The following is a 17,918-nucleotide window of genomic DNA, read 5'->3' on the forward strand; positions in this document are numbered from 1 at the left end:
TTAACTAACAATTAACTTAAGGAATGCCACTTCATTATTTCTGCTCTTTACTTACACTGCAGCAAAGAAGAACCAATTAGCCTATGTTTTGCCAGTTCTCCCACTACCATTATTACATGGTTCTATTTCCTTGATTCTCATCTGTTATTTTTATGAAATTACAGGTAAGGGTTTAGTAAGAGTTACTTTGACATATATGAAGAAAGGTCTGGCCATTCAAAGCTGATCCGATGAAAGCACTGTATCACCATCTTCCCTGAGTTTGGCTCAAACATAGTTTATCAAAGTTATGTTTCCAGCTGTCTTTTGACTACCATTCCTGACCACTGGTCCTGCTAGCTAGGGATGATGGGAGTTATAGTCCAAAAACAGCTAGAGACCCAAGTTTGGGGAAACCCTGCTCTAACCATCCAAGCTAGCAACCACTGTTGAATATGAGCAGAGCGAAGTACTTTTTAATTAAGTACTACCGTAGTCACCACCATAAGGCGCTTTTGCCCATATTATTATTCATCATCCTTATAACATTTATATCCCACCTTTCCTCCAAGGAGGGGTTCACCTTCTCTCTACATTGTTCTCACAACAACCTGGTAAGGTAGGCTAGACTGAGAGATGGCAACTTCCCAAGCTATTTTGGTTGCCCAAACGCAGGCTCGAGTATATTCCACAATTCTGCAATTGTGGTACCCACTGCTGGGCTCAGAATTCAGCATCCTGTGAATGTCTGCATTCGTTTTTAACAGGGCCAACACAATTTTGATCCTGAAGACTGCAAATATAGCCCTGAAAATGAATGAGCACTAAATACGTAGTTCAATAACCCAGGTGAATGAATTCAGTAATGTCTACACAGACTGGCAGTCGCTCTGCAGGATTTCAGATGAGTGATGAACAGTGTTAATGGAATATACTTTTAGAGGCAATAAATTTACAAAATGTTAATGGGTTTACATCCACACCCCTTCTGTCTCGAAAGGAGTACCAGAGAGCCATGACAGAAGTCTCCGCAGAAGAGTTTTGAGAATCCCTGCTCCTGATAATAAGCTGTTCCAAGGAAGGAAAACCATCAAGCACATTGGAAATCATCAGAGTTGCATGTGAGACCCTAAATGTATTTGGACCGATACATATAGACAACGTAGGTTGAGGTCAAGAACGTGCATTTTCTGCCTCATTTTACACACACAAATACAATTTGTCAGTAATTCCCAAGGACTCTGCGCACATGAATTCAACATAATTAACAGAGAGAAACACAAAAAGGGATATAAAATTAAACATACTGTCCAGACTTAAAACCACAGAAATCCAAGTATTACTTGCTGGCATATACCACTCAAAACTACACAATTAGGATCCAAAACCTGATGCAAACTTTCTGAAACAGAGATGCTGTCACACAATCTTTTACTACCTACAAGGAGAAAGGACACAGACCAATCCCTCAAAAGCCTTAACCAGCTCTGAATATCTTTCCTGATCAGGGGAAATATTAATTACACGTTTTTGGGAACTATCAATCACACCCAGGTTTATTTGCAACATTAAGCCAGAGTTCCCCAGGTTGGATGTAACAGGGAACACTGGTTTAACACAAGCCAGGATCTTTGCACTGAAACCAGCAGGCAATGAGGGAGAAGAGGAAGGGCAAGGGAGGAAAACTCTGCTTTGCTGCTCATTCCCGGCTTCATAAACCATGGTTTACAAAACCTGCAATAATTGGCCAAACTGGGTCAGTGGCTTATTTATGGCCACTTAGCAAGTACATCACTGGGCTGGAATTTTGAATGAGGCCCTCTTAGCTCACACTCTTAGCTACTATATTCAGCGTTGACAGATTTAAACCTTGCTGGATCTACTTTGGTTTGTTTAGGCTAGGAACCTGAGGTTAAGTGCAAAGTAGTGGCTTTGAGGCTCAGAAGCAATTACCTATTGCACTCGAACCATGCATGTGTATATATGAGGTACAGAACTACATTTCAGAACTCCTACAGATGACCTGCTTATAAGCACTCCTCCCCATTTGTTTACAGGGAGATTAGATGAAGCTGCAACGAAGGAAGTGCTATCCCACACATTCCCACACATTTTCCTTATCGCATAAAGCCTGGTCCTTTGCGGAAGCGGGTTTCTTGCACAAGACTTCCCAATCAAGTATAATTGTACGGCCTGAATTTGCTGGTGTGTGACTGAATCCCATCCAGAAACAGGGAAGTGTCTGGAAATGGCTGTAGTCACCACAATCAGAAATTCTAACAGCCAAATTTTGTTTAGTGGAGGTGTTCGGGTTTTGCTGAGAAACGCATGTAAATCTACCAGTAACTCCCAATTTGCCTTCTGCCCTATTCCCTGCACCACAAGAAACTACTCTCGTGGGGGGGGAAACCACTTGATATTGAAGTTGTTGTTGTTGTTGTTTAGTCGTTTAGTCGTGTCCGACTCTTCGTGACCCCATGGACCATAGCATGCCAGGCACTCCTGTCTTGCACTACCTCCCGCAGTTTGGTCAAACTCATGTTCGTAGCTTCAAGAACACTGTCCAACCATCTCGTCCTCTGTCGTCCCCTTCTCCTTGTGCCCTCAATCTTTCCCAACATCAGGGTCTTTTCCAGGGAGTCTTCTCTTCTCATGAGGTGGCCAAAGTATTGGAGCCTCAGCTTCATGATCTGTCCTTCCAGTGAGCACTCAGGGCTGATTTCCTTCAGAATGGATAGGTTTGATCTTCCTGCAGTCCATGGGACTCTCAAGAGTCTCCTCCAGCACCATAATTCAAAAGCATCAATTCTTCGGCAATCAGCCTTCTCTGGACAGCCATAATTTTCCACAGAGCTGCATGGAAGAGCAGCCCTCTTCAGGTGTTCAACCTAAACAAAGGTGAGGGCAAAAGCATGCAGGGCACTTAATGGGGCGCATACTTGCCACAGCCCCCCCCCCATTTCCCATGCATGGCAACTGCTGAACTTCCTGTTCAGCTGAATAGCTTAGAAGCCCCTTCAGACAAATGTCAGAAGTGGGGGGAGCAAGGACAGCACATGGCAGGGGCTATGCATGTCTTCCTTGGCTGGAGACTGGTCCATTAGGATGAATAGGGCACTGCCCCAGCAACCTCAGTCTACCTTTAGCCAGCACACACCTGTCTGCCTTCTTACTTACAAGCAGTCCAGGGGAGTGGCCTTAATTGTTCCCTTTCTCCTCCTTGGTCCCAGTGTTGCACTTGCAGAATTCAGCAGCAAGTAAGATGATGGGGGGCAAATTAGTTGGCCCTGCCATTGTCATTGGTTCTGGATCCACTTACTGTTGGTTTCCCTGCTTTTGATTGTAGCTGCTCCAAAGGGTACAAGCCACCACTGCCCGACTCCTTAATGGGTTCACATGTCCAGGCTGAACACCTGAAGAGGGCTTACTGTCTTACAGAGATAGCTCGCCACAGGCCCCACAGCTCAGCACAGTCAACCAAATATGACTTGGCAGGTGGGCACTTGTTGAATTTCTCCGCAAGGATAGGTTCCACTTTTGACACACAATCAGGTCAGATTCGTTCATAATCACTCGTTCTCTTCTGAGGTATTCCAAGTGTTATATTTATTTATTAGAAGTATAACAAATTATTTTTCCAAGTGTAAATGTGACCACCAAGAGAGGGCAAATTTGTATTTTGGAAAAGTGTACAGTCATACCTCGGGTTGCGTTAGCTACAGGTTGTGTATTTTCAACTTAAGAATGCAGTGGACCGTTTACTTCCGGGTTTCGCCACGCGTGCATCAGCAGAAGCATTCTGCGCGCTTTGTGCATGCGCAGCAGTCTGTGCGCTTCGCACGTGCGCAGAAGCGCTCTATCGGTGCTTCACACATGCTCAAAAACGCCGCTCTGGATGCGTACTTTTCGGGGTGCGAACGGCAGCCCAAAACGGATCAGGTATGTATCCAGAGGTACCACTGTATATTAGAGTAGGGAACCTTTTTCAGTTTGAGGGCCCCATTCCTGAGATGGGGTGGGTGTGAACAGAGGGAGGGGAAAGTGGGCAGAGCAATGAATGTAAATTTCACTTTGGTACAGACACACATATGCACACCTCTCCCAGTCAAGTGAGAGGCATTAAGGGAGGTTAAGGAAACAATGCAACCAGTCAAAAACATTTAAGGATGGTGCAAAGCCATCCTGAGAGGGGGTGTGGCCTGGGGAAAGTCCAGAGGGCCAGATAGAGAACCTTGTGAGTGCGCATTTGGGACCCCCACCCAAGGCCTAAGGTTCCTTACCCCTGGTGTACATCACATACACATGCATCAGGGCTGGGCCATGGGCAGTGGTCCAGAGTGCCAGGAGTCAGGAACCGGGAGCCAAGAGAGAAAGCAGGATATGAGGCCAACCAGGAGGTAAGGTCAGAGAATGAACACTCATGTGCATTTAAGTTGTACACATCCAGCTTTACATTTTTGGCAAAAAAATTAAAATGGTAGCAGAAAGAGGACAGGCATTCAGGAAAGAGAACTTTGGCAATCCCATCCGCCATTGAACCTCATGTGTTTAGACTACAGTGGTACCTCTACTTACGAATTTAATGCGTTCCGAACACACATTTGTAAGTCGAAAAAATTTGTAAGTCGAATCCCATAAGTATGCATTGGGAGAAAAATTTGTAAGTCGAAGCAACCCTATCTAAAAATCCGTAAGTAGAAAAAATCCTATCTAAACCGCATCCAAGATGGTGGATGGAGCTCCATTCGTAAGTAGAAACATTCGTAAGTAGAGTTATTTGTAAGTAGAGGTAACACTGTATATGCAATGTGCCAGGAGTATGGGCAGGAGTCAGGCTCTGGGGCCTGTAGTGCTTTGCAGGACTGGGGCCTGCCTTGGCTTGTGCTGGAGAAGCAAGGAGTGGTCACTCAGGTGAGGCCTCAGCTTGTGCTGGAGAAGCAAGGAGTGGCCACTCAGGTGAGGCCACTTGATACCTCACTGCACCTGGTGGCAGGAGCTGGGAGGGATAAAAGCTCAGCATTTCCCTTCAGCTCTTTGCCACAGCAACGCTATCCCTGCCTGGTTGCCTCTGGCCTCTTGGTCCTTGGACCCTTGCCTTGCCGACGCCTTGCTCCTCAACCCTTGGACCTTTGCCTTGCCGACGCCTTGCTCCTTGACTCCCAGACCTTCGCCTCTGCCTTGTTCCTTGACCCTGCGACTGCCTGCTGCTGGACCCTCAGCCCTGCACCTGCTCCTGCTTCTTCACCACCATCTTGCCTCTGGTCCTGATGTCCTCAGCCAGGGCCTCAACCGCCCGCTGACCGGACCGTGACACAATGTTGGCTATTGGTGTGCAATCCCCGGAAATTTGCCCCCACGTAAATTGCGGGCTTACTGTATGCTAGCACTTCAGTAGACCTTGCTTTGCCAAGGAAGGTTCATCTAAAAAAATCAAGTCCTTCCCCCCCCCCCTCCCCATTCCTACCCATGAAGAGCCAATGGCCAGGCTGGGCAGGTGGAACTAGGTCAGATCAGGAGGAATTTCTACAGGTACAAAGTTCAACACATAGGGAAGTGATGAGCAGTTCCTGACAAGATTGACACCTAACAAGAAGTCAAGATTGACTGCGGCTCCATGTTATTCAGTGACACACCTGAATTTGCTACTATAAAATGTGTTAAAAAAAGACTTTCAGAAGTCACCTCCCAGCAGGGATACAAGTCATGTCAGTTTCAATTTATATGTCTCTCACAGAGCTGAGAAACACCTTGCTTCAACTTCTACCTTAAGGCTTTGTATCTTAAGGCAGATCTACCATATTTGTAAATAGCTAGAGACTCTACAATCTGATATGGAGAGAAATGCCTTGCAGAATAAAATTCACTCTGAATAAAGAAACACATTTTGCTTGCAAGAAATATCACTGGGGTTGCTCAATACCATACAAGAAACTGATAAGACAGTTGCAAGGTTTCTTTTATCATTTCCCCAGCTCAAATGAGGCAGACTTGTTTAGGAACACACAATGGGAATGTAATAAACTGATTTTCATTAAAAATCAATAGGGAGGGCCGGTTCCCTCATAACATTTGGTTCCATGGCACAAACAGGTGGGAAATGTTGTGCTCGAACTGGTCATCCCTAACAACTGTTTCAGCATGCTTGTATAAGGAGGAGCTATCAGAAGCATTCCTGAAAAATCTAAATGGAAGGGAAGTTCCAATTAAACATTTGCTGTTTATGTCTCCATTCAGGACTTGCTTCAAAGCATCCCATGGAGCCAATATTATTTCAGAAGATGCCTGGAGTTAGGAAACTGCCATTTCCGCCTTTCATAATTCTTGTTCCTTGTAATTATTATTTTTAATCAGGTTTCAAGTCCTCATGATAGCGAAGGTCACCTTCAAGTGTTAAGCAATGTCTAAAAAAAGTTTAATTATAAAGGCTGAAATGTTTATTAATAAGCATGTTTGTGACCCTTTCTAGTCAGTTACTTCTACAAATCCTATATTTGCCAGTAAGTTCAGCTGAACTCAAGTGGGACTTATTTCAAAGTAAACATGCATGGGATCATAACCACCTACCTAGACTCCTCCATGCTTTCCTACTGGGAAGGAGGAAAAAACACACACATCATGTTTGCCACAGCTGTACCAGCACGTAGTGTGTCAAATTGAAAGGTCAGGCCCTGGTCCTCACCTCTAAATTACAGAAACATAGATTTGTAGAGCTGGAAGGGACGGCAAGGACCATCTAGTCCAGGCATAGGCAACCTTGGCTCTCCAGATGTTTTGGAACTACAACTCCCATGATCCCTAGCTAACAGGGCCAGTGGTCAGGGATCATAGGAGTTGTAGTTCCAAAACATCTGGAGAGCCAAGGTTGCCTATGCCTGATCTAGTCCAACCCCCTACAATGCATGGGACTCAAACCCACAACCCTGAGATTAAGAGTCTCATGCTCTACTGACTGAGCTATCCCTCAGGGCATGTGTTGGAAAGCCTTGATTGCCCATGTTTTTTTCCCAGCAAATGTCTACCACATCTTTAGGGGAAAGCATCTTCCATTCATGTGTGTGTGTGTGTGTGTGTGTGTGCGCGTGCACACACACACATATATATGGACATATAGATGGGGAATGTAATATAAACAGGAGCCAAAATTACCATGAAAGGCAATAGGTACGTATTCCGTGACAATTCTATGCAAAGCTCAAGAGTAAACCAGATACACACAGCATTATTAGCAGGAGATAACATAATCATCCTAGGTCTAACACCTGGAGTGAGAGGGAAAACACCATTGTTTCAATTCAGGTCTAAGCAAATAATATCAAGCTCCCTGATAAGTTCCCATTGACAATTTCATGGTGGAGCCTCCCTTTGAAGTTCCTTTGTTGAAGGATCCTGGGAAACTAAAATATTTTCCTATTGGTTTCTGAATGCTGCCAACGGCTGTGTTAGATCTGTGTCCATTTATTCCTTTCCACAGAGATTGATCTGTTTGCCCTCCATCGGTAGGACAGAAGGGCATTGCTGCCAGGTGATAGCACGCATCAGCCTGGATGGCTCAGTTGGTTAGAGCATGGTGCTAATAATGCCAAGGTTGCAAGTTCAATTCCTGTAGGGTTGGACTAGGCGATCCTCAGGCTCCCCTTCCGACATGACAACACTATGGTTCTATGCTGGAAGATGAACAGGTGAAGCAGCCCCTGACATGGCTGATGATGTTGCAATAAGAAGATACAGGGACAAAGCTGACCACTGGGTTCGCTGCAGGGTCTGTGCTCTTGTAGCCTGTTATTGCAAGTAGCTCTTTTCAGTTAAGGCAGGCATAGGCTAACTCGGCCCTCCAGATGTTTTGAGACTACAATTCCCATCATCCCTGACCACTGGTCCTGTTAGCTAGGGATGATGGGAGTTGTAGCCCCAAAACAGCTGGAGGGCCGAGTTTGCCTATGCCTGAGTTAAGGGGATATCTGTAAGGCCTGATGGACTCTTAAGTCATGAAAGCTTATACCATAATAAGTGTGTGTATCTGAAGAAGTGTGCATGCACACAAAAGTTAATATATAAATATAAACTTAGTTGGTCTTTAAGGTGCTACTGAAGGAATTTTTTTATTTTGCTTCGACTCAGACCAACACGGCTACCTACCTGTAACCATAATAAACTGTTAGCTACAAAACCATCCTGGAAACTGTTGCCACAAGGAAAGTTTCTCTCTCATCTGGGGCCACCACAGCACATCTTACCAAAAGACAACACCCCTCTTTTGGAGCCAAACTACATGTTACACTTCGGAAGAAGCCAAACCATTGGTCCATGTAGTTCGGTATCAGCTTTAGCTCCAGTTTCAGGCAAGAATCTCTCCCAGCCCTACCTGGAGATGCCAGGGATTGAACCTGGGACCTTCTGCATGCAAGGCAGATGTTCTGTCACTGAGCTATTGTGCATCCCCAACCATGGGCCCAGCCAGGATTTTTGTTAGCGGGGAGGAATGACCTTTGTTGCAGGGGCAGAACTGTCGTGATTGGTCAGTTAAGTATTTCTATTGTTTTACTTGATGTAGGGGGGCTCTGCCCCTCCCTGTCTACGCTCATGCCCCTAACCACTTAATAAGTAGTATGCAACTGCAACTTGTGCTTTTTATTATATGTGCCAGGGGGTGGGGAGTGGAACATGATGATATTATTATCCTGACCACGGTGCAGAAGGGTTTAATCCACTCTATCCTGAGACACGATGGAAATTTGTTCCTGCTCAGCCAATGGGAACTTTCTTCCTAAGCTGCAAAATGGAGTCGGACCCGCCAGTTTCCATCCCAATTGCAGCTTGAAAGGGATGCGCTGCTGTGACCAGCAAAATAATCCCCTGGTGCCTTTATTTATTTCATTTGTTTATTTACATTTATATCCCTCCTTTTCTCCCAAATGAGCCAAGGGCAAGAAACACATCTGCAATAAAAAACACAATACAAAATATTTAAAACATTTCAAAACTTTAACCAATTAAGGAAAAAACAGAAGGCATGTGCACTGAACATACTGCATACTTTGATTCTCAGAAGAGAAATTGGAAAACTGAGCCAAGTGTTGTATACAAAATCTGCGCTAATTCCCTTATGGGGTACACAAGAGCCCTTATAGAAACCTTTGTAGGTTCTCCATCGGTAGGAGAAAATAACAGAGGCCAACCAGAGAATATTGAGAAGCAAAGCAGCTAGTAAGCCTGATCTTTATTAAAGCTGTTGCAACAGGGTGCTCCCCTCACACATAGAAGAGAGGAGGAGGACCCAGAACAAAGGTGTGTCAAAATGGTTTCAGGACTGTCTTCCTGTGTGCTGCTCCAGACATGTGGTTTATATATTTATGTACGTGTTTGTTTGGTACATTTATGAACATTTATTATATATCTAAGATCTTAAAAGTTTTATAACGAAAGTTATGCAAAAGTAAGTTGTGCACAGTATGTCCTGAGTTTTAGAATTCCATCTGAACGCAAAACATCAGTATAAAGAAAGGATGGGGAACCTGTAACCCTCTGTATGTTGATGGACTACAACTCCCATCAGTACTAGTCAGGAATGATGGAAACTGTAATCTCTAGCAACATCTGGAGGAGCACAGATTCCCTGTTCCCAAAGCAGAGGTTGGCCCTGTGTGTTTATCTAATAGCAGAAATCAGACGATTATTAACAGCCAAGTGGTGTGACTTATTTGCAATTGTCTAACCTACGTTTTCGCTACGGTAATGATTATGGATCAACATTCCACAGCATTTATTTCTCCTGCCCTCTTGTTTGATGTGCAAACTACTCGGTGTAAAAGAAAAACAACCACCACCTTGGCAACACGCAAGCAGTATATTTGTGGTTAAGTGACAGCCAGTCTTGAGCAAGGTACGATCAAGCATGTGAAAGGAGCAAAGTAGTACTGTAAATAAGAAATGTCCAAAAAGGATGCGCTTTCAGAGCGGTTTCCCCCTAGCCTCGCTGCTTTCCCAGGTCAGACCCACACTTTAGCTTTCAATCGGAGCAAACATCAATCTAGAGAAAACCCGAATTTTCTCCAATTGAGTGCTAAAGAATGCTCCCACAGCAGGACAATAAGAAGTGTGGATAAGCACTTAGCATTCCTTGCCTGCTCATTTTTCCAGTTCAAACTGAGTGATCCTGAACCCTTTGGTTTCTGTTCTGTTGCAGTTGAAAACTCTGAATCGAATGGGAAGACAAATAGAATTCCATTCACCAATCAACATCACTTAAGTAAACAAAATGCTAGGATGAGGACAGAAATATTTATATCTCCAATATAAATTTCCAATACGTGTTACTGGGCTGAAGGTACAGATGAGGCACATAAAGCAAAGTGAAATTGTATACTGTGGTGGCAAACACATAGTTCCACATTTTCTGAGATAAGGGCACTATCTGCACTAGACATTTAAAACACTACCATACCACTTTAATCATGGCGAATAATTATGGGGACTGTGGTTTCTTAAAGGTGCTGAGAGTTGTTAGGATTGAACCTGGGACCTTCTCATGCAAAAAGCAGACGCTCTGCCACTGAACTATGGTCCCAATTATGTTCAGGGATCTTTTGCAATGCCAATTGGGGGGGGGGCACTTGGAGATGCCTTTGGGCTGAGTCCAACGTATACCCAGACCCACTTAAAAATAAATTAATTAAACACTGGCCCCGAAGCAAATGCATATATGGCTAAGAAGCCTCAGGATCCAAGGAGCTGGATGGAGAGAGCCTGCCATAAGAGAGCTGGCCACATTTCACCAATGGCGCCCATATTCTATGCATAATTAAAAGTAGATCTGGCAGATCCACACCATACATTCAAAGCACAGGACTTACCCCAGAGGTTCCTGGGAACTGTCGTTTGCTAAGGATGCTGGGAATTTTAAATTCAGAAGATCCATAATTGATAAGATCTATTTGGTCGTGCAAGATTTTGGCCTCATGCAGGGCACCCTATTACGAAAGATTACCAAAGACTGTTATAACTTTGAAGGGGGGAAACTAAGCTGCCAAGATTCTCTGGGGAAAGTGAGTGGGCTGTAAATGGATGGTGTGGATCTGGCCCTTGCAGATCTGAAACCTACCAGGAACGAAAAACAATACACCACATTTTCTTGTGCAATCAGTCCTGTGGGACTAAAAATACTGTAGTTACTTTGTTAAGTATGCCCCAAATTTCTCCAGATGCAAACAGTCAAAACACCAGCAGAAAATCCTACCCCCCAGCCCACCCGCTTTTTCTCTTTCCAACAAACCCAGCCAAGCTGCAATCACAATCAATGCCATATCTCAAGAACAGGAGAAATACAGCCAATTCATGCCGTGAAGAAGATGCTTTAGATCATGCATCCCCAAACTTCGTCCCTCCAGATGTTTTGGACTACAATTCCCATCTTCCCCGACCACTGATCCTTTTAGCTAGGGATCATGGGAGTTGTAGGCCAAAACATCTGGAGGGCCGCAGTTTGGGGATGCCTGCTTTAGATACACCAGTTGTCAACAGCCACCTGTGGCTCCACAGTTTTGGATGCCATGCATTTAGTTTGGGATCCACCCAACACACAAAACCGGTTGCGCCGTTTCAATTCCCAACCAAAATCAGACTGCTCCAGAGCAACTCCTGGCGGTTCTCTATGAAGCAAGTCCTGCCTTTGTTGTTTTTAAAACATGCAATTTAGGGAGAATGACACACTCACCAATATGAGAGGAGAGATTATGCTGTGGTTTTGCGGAGGTGTTGATTACAGGTAGATAAATATCAAAAATGAAACCCGTATTATTTCTCAGCAGATTTCTCCCCCGATTTCCAACTTTTCTCCCACAAATCCCCTCCTCCTCCTCTCTCCCAATCTCAACTGAATGTCAACAGGATTATTAACCCAGAGTAAGTGTTGAAGGCGAGCAGGCCAAGGTCCTCAGAAGAAAATTTTTGTATCAGGGCACTTTCCAACTTTCAACTTTCCAAGCTCAAGTTTTATTCCAAATGTCTTCTCCATCTGCTAGTTTGTGAACCTCAAAATTTCTGCTCTGTGCTGAGGTTTTGGGACAGGAAATAGTGGGAAACTTTAACAACAGCAGCAAAACAGCTTGCATCAATATTCTCTTTCCTCCCTTGCATTCTTCTGATGAGACACAAATTTTCCACAATTATTTAAAAGGGAGAGAGAGAGAGAGAGAGAGATGGGCAGGCAGGCAGGCCTGGTGAGTGAAAAAAGACACACATACACACAAAGCAGTGAAAGAAAATGTGCCCTATGAAATTTATTCTTTCCCTTCCAACAAATCCATCTGTACCAAAGTCTCTCCACAGCCCACATCTCTCTCACACACACTCACAAATGCTCATCCCAACACCAAGCAAAGGCATTTATCTCCACCCTCACCTCCCAGTCCAATTATGTATGTTCCACGTGGGGGGTGATCCATGTAGAAACAGATTCTTTACGACTCCAGAAACCACACCACTTTGATGGCTTTTCCCTTTGGTAGTTTACAAACGTGGGAGAGGTTTGATCCTTCCAACACACACTTTCACTGCAGCTGGCTACAGACTGATGCCTCCACACCACCACAATTTCCCAGCGACTCTTTTAAAGTACAGAAAGCAAACAACAAAAAAGGTCTGCTTTAGGAATTTCTTCCAGGGGTGGGGAAACCTTCGGACGCTTTTGAACTAAAAGTGCCATCAACCCCGGCCTGTGCGGCCAATAGTTAAGGCTGATGGGACTTGTAGTCCAATATCTGGAGGGCCCAAGGCTCCGTGTCCCTGCTGCGCCCTATCATCACAGCAACCCCACCACAAGCCTTCCCTTCCCCCTCCTGCACACACCACGGGGAGGGGGGAGGGGGTCCGACACATAGCCTACCACCCTTCAGACTTTCACTTGCGCCCATCAGTACGCGCGCGCGCAGCCCAAGTCTGCATCATGGTCTTAGTAGTCCTTATCAGAGATACCCAAGTGCGCACACACGAACTAAAGACTCGAGAGTATTTGTGGGATATTTTGGAGCTGGGGACAGTCCCACCCCGTATTATAGCGCTCTCGAAAAATAATTATTGACTATGAAAGGGCAGGACGACGCCGCCGGCGCCTCCCACCCGTCCAAGGCAACATACACCGACTTCACTTACCAGCCGCGTTGAGTTTCTTTTTTTAAAAAAAACAAAACAGCTCGATCCTGGAGCGCTGGGCACGGGATGGAGAGCCCTCTCTCCTCCCCCACGATGGCGCTAACTGGAACCTGCAGATGAGCCCGGAGAGGGGGAGCAGATGGATCGGGGCTTCGGCGCCGGCAGCATCTCCTCCCGGGCTGCTATTTTGAACGCCCCGAGCCCCCCATCTCTCTCCCCCCCACCTCCTTCCGGCTTGTTTGTTTGGCGAAAGAGGACGCAGCTCAGGGCGCAAAGTTTCCCTGGCCGAGCCTGCAAGTTAGCCGCGGCGGTTCCAGAGCCCGAGCAAGCGGGCAGGGCAAGGCAAGGCGATGCGGGCTTGGGGTCTTTCTTCGGCGCCTGTCTGCGCCCTCCTCCTCCTCCTCCTCCCGGCACCAGCCGAAGCGGCTGCTCCCGGAGTGCGTGCGCGCTTGTTGTGTCGGTGTGCCTGCGCGCGCGTCCCTAACGCTGCCTCTCCAGGGCTGTAACCATTGTAGCCAGCCGCGAAGCAGCCTCCCCCGCCCGCCCGCCCGCCTCTTAGCCACTCACGCCCCTCGGGGAAGCTGCTGACACAAGCTCGATGGGATCCCGTCTCCCGCTCGCTCTCTCCCTCCTGTCCCGCCCCGTTCTGGGGCCCTGGCAGGTCTAGCCGCTCTCTGGTTACTAAGCCAACCTCCAGGCCTGCTTGCTGTTGCCGCCGCCGCCGCCGCCAAGAGCAACGTGGTTTCTTCCTCTCCTTTAACTTTTTCAAAACGCTCCAGGAAAGCCGCCCATCTTTCCAAGATGATAAAGCTAGGTTTTCTATTTTCCTATACTTCGCACTCGCTCCTGCACATTGATCATTTTTTTATCTTCCATTCTTTGCAATGGCTTGTGCACAAAATAAGATTTAACGTCGTTTAATATAATATCTAATATATTATATTTAATATAATACGATACTTTTTCCTGTGCTTTGCATTGGCTCATAATAATGATGATGATGATAATAAATATAATACTTTCTTTTCTAATAATAATAAGGGTTTTTCCTGTGCTTTGCCTTGGCTCCTACTACTTTATTACCACTACCACTACCACTGTGTGTGTGTGTATGCAGGAGTCAATGCAAAAAAAGTAAGAACTTATTGTTCTTGTTGTTTTTACTAGGTATTCTTTTCATTGGCTCCTATGTTATTTATTATTATTACAAAATATTATTATTAGAAATACATTCTGAACCAAAGAACCTCTGGATATTGACTAAGAAGCCTCACTGAATCACATAGTTGTGAAATGAAGAGACCAGCTGAGGGGAGCAGCAACCAAGCACTGCCACATTTTTCATAGCTGGGAGTATGATGTCACCCCTGGTTGCTGTTTGCCATTATTATTATTATTATTATTATTATTATTATTATTATTATTATTATTTACATTTCTACACCACCCTTTATCTGAGGATCACTGGGTGGTTTACAGTATAAATCTGCATGCCAAAGAAATAACTTTTCCTCTATGAAACCCATCAAAGTAAATGCAACCAAAGGGAGGTTACCCTTATCCTCTCCACTCCTTTAAGATGCCTCCTCCCCCATCACTTCCAGACTGTCCTCACTTTGCAGGTTCTTAAAAGGAGAGAGCATCTGTTGCGCACAAGTTCCTCACAGAGAGTTTGGGAACCCCAGGTGTAGATTTGGGGGGGGGGGATGGGATTCTTACAAGATATCACCTTACAATAACTATAGCTTTGCAATAACTGAAGTGTGCACGCACGCCTAATTTTCTCTTGCTTGCATTCCCCTCCCAGTGTTGAATTTTAAGGTGTTAGAGCAGGAAGCCTAGCTCTTTTACTTTGCAGTGCACAATTCACATGGATGGTGCTGTTATTTACTACAGGGAACCAGGCAGAGGGCCTTCTCGGTAGTGGCGCCCGCCCTGTGGAACGCCCCCCCTTCAGATGTCAAGGAAATAAACAACTATCTGACTTTTAGAAGACATCTGAAGGCAGCCCTGTTTAGAGAAGTTTTTAATGTTTGATACTTTATCGCTTTTTATTATTGTTGTTAATATTCGGTTGGGAGACGCCCAGAGTGGCTAGGAAAACCCAGCCAGATGGGCGGATTATAAATAAATAAATAAATAATACTTTGCTTTATTATTTCTACCTATGACCCACCTAATAAAATACCTTCTGTAGGTGACATACACCAACAAAACAAGATTGAAAACACACCATGCAACAATTCAAATGAAATAACTGTAAAACCAGCAAGAGCTCATCAATAAAATTCATCATTTTTTCAATCCTGTTATTATAGTTATTGCTAATAATAAAATAACCACAATATGCATATTTTTCTAGCTCAGTTTACATTGCACTGCTTTGCATACACAACCTTAGTCATTCTTACCGCAGTAAAGTAGATCTGTGTTATATCCTCAGGAGGTAGGTTATGAAGGCGAACGGACGTTCTCTTTCCGGGACTACCTGAGCGGCAGGAATGAAGGACAGAAGCCTGATATTACAGAGGGGCAAGAAAGGGGTGTGTCTACAAGGCCGCTGTGGGCCCTGGGTCAATGTGAATGGTGGATGGATTAGCAACACTACCCTGCTAGCGCCCAGAGCAGGTGGGGGAACAGGTAAAACCTTGCTGGAATAAATGACCCATGTTTTGCACCTCTCTGGTGTGGTTTCAGGAAGGGAAGTATCCTGTGGGACACAATACCAGCACCTTTTTTGTTGTTAAAAAGTGTGGCACTTACCATAACAACTTCATGGTAAGTACCAGCACCTATTTTTCTACTTAAAAAAAAAAAGCACTGGGTGTATCTGTCTTGGATGCGTTAGTTGAGATTCCTGAATTGCAGGGGTGTGGACCAGATGTTCCTTGGATTCCTTCTATGGATCTCTAGAGCCCCGAGGATGCAGAACACCAAATATGAAGAGGCTTGGAAACAATACACTTTCCTAGCCAAAAGATTGAATATCAATATGAACCAAAAAAATGTAATCTTTTTAAAAAAAGAGAATGTGGAATTATATGAAGGCAGGCATCTTTCCACCAGGCCCACTGCTTTTAGAACTCTCTCTGTTCTGCCACCTCTATTGTTATCTCTCTCCCCCCCCCCCGTTTCTTTCCCCTAAGGAGTTAAAAATAACCCGTTAGAAACGCCTAAAAACAATTACCTACCCTCAAACTAAACATTTCGAGGTTGCCAGAGGCAGAACTTTTCAACCATGCCTGGGTAAACATGAGAGTTTTTTAACAGTGAAAGCCTAAACTGATGTTTTCCAGTGGCAATGAAGATAAACTTGGAAAGAGTGAACTCCTTGGATCACAAAAACAATAGTGGGAATGACTGGAGCTCTTCCAAAGAACACGTCTCCAAATTAAGATAACAAAGACCTACAAAGAGTCGTGTGGCTCCTTCGAGACTTAAGGAGACATTTATTAAGGCACAGAGCAGGGGTAAGCAGAATATTGTCTGAGATCTGCTGGTACATCTTCAAAATCCCACTATCTGTCTTTCTGGAAACAATTAAATATATTTTTGTTCCAACAAGCTTTCCCAACTGGATGAATGGATCTTTCTGCCTTGGGTATCTCCTCTTTCTGTTTTTAAATTCACCTGTTTATGTTTTTTTAAAAAAACGTTTTCCACTGTTTTTATTTCATTTTGTCCATCACCTTGAGATGTTTGTGCAATTAAAAAACAATAAGAAATATATTTAAAAATATCCTTATCTACCCAAAGAAGAACTCACGTATCACTGCTTTGCTTGTTATTCTTTTGTCGCACCTAATATAATTTTTGCCAAAGTGTTTCACTTTGAATTGTTGTCAATAATTCACAATATGTTGTTTCTTTCAAATGGGGGATGTGAATGTAGGAGACTTGATGCAGCAAACATAATGCAGACTTTGTGTTTTTTGGGAGCGGAGCTACAGCAGGAGAGTGAGTAAACAATTACAAGCTTCAGTGCTCCAGCTTGGAAAGTTGCTGTGTTTACTTGCAAAACAGTCCCTATGGAAGACCCACAGGCATATAGCTTTCAGGAAATTTCCCTACCAGACATGCTGAGGAAAAAAGGAACTGCCAGAATCCTGTCACAGCAAAGTTTCTAAGCATTTGTCTCAATCCAGCAAAGATTATCTGTGGGCGAAAACAGACCTTTATTGTCCTGGTCCTCATCTTCATCATACATTTAAATCAGTATCGTATCAGTTTAAACAGTGCAGAATGGGGTGAAGGGTCTTGAGCAGCTCAAAATGTTTTGCTGCCCAGAACAAAGGGGCAGGCTGGTGCACCTCCCCTCCCAAATTCAACATATTGGTTTGGCAATCAAATCTTACTTCACTGGCTCCTTCCACTGCACCTGGGAGCAGGGGGCTAGCTTAGGGTGTGCTGGGCAGCAAACACCTGCAAGACCTTGCTGGCTTTCCCTCTTCCCCCCAGCATCTGCCGCCTGAGGCACCTGCCTTGCTTTGCCTAATGGTAGGACCTGCCCTACCATTATGGTGTTGGAGGAGACTCTTGAGAGTCCCATGGACTGCAAGAAGATCAAATCTATCCATTCTTAAGGAAATCAGCCCTGAGTGCTCACTAGAAGGACAGATCGTGAAGCTGAGGCTCCAATACTTTGGCCACCTCATGAGAAGAGAAGAATCCTTGGAAAAGACCCTGATGTTGGGAAAGATGAAGGGCACAAGGAGAAGGGGACGACAGAGGACGAGATGGTTGGACAGTGTTCTCGAAGCTACGAACATGAGTTTGACCAAACTGCGGGAGGC

At 44.8% G+C, this 17,918-nt stretch overlaps 1 protein-coding gene across 13 annotated transcripts in view; it reads right to left on the reverse strand.

The window, feature by feature from the left end:
• The window catches only part of PTPN13 (protein tyrosine phosphatase non-receptor type 13), a 151,745-nt gene extending 138,128 nt beyond the window's left edge, over nt 1-13,617 (reverse strand). For 12 of the 13 annotated variants that reach the window (XM_088660574.1, XM_088660573.1, XM_088660572.1 and 9 more), the window contains exon 1: nt 13,126-13,617. The gene's annotated coding sequence lies outside the window, so the exon portion shown is untranslated. The remainder of the gene's footprint in view (nt 1-13,125) is intronic. The other variant, XM_088660575.1, reaches the window with a different exon arrangement.
• Between the last annotated feature and the right edge of the window lie 4,301 nt (nt 13,618-17,918).

The sequence above is a fragment of the Zootoca vivipara genome, chromosome Z1 (genome assembly GCF_965207765.1).
Source record: "Zootoca vivipara chromosome Z1, rZooViv2.hap1.1, whole genome shotgun sequence".
Taxonomy (NCBI): domain Eukaryota; kingdom Metazoa; phylum Chordata; class Lepidosauria; order Squamata; family Lacertidae; genus Zootoca; species Zootoca vivipara.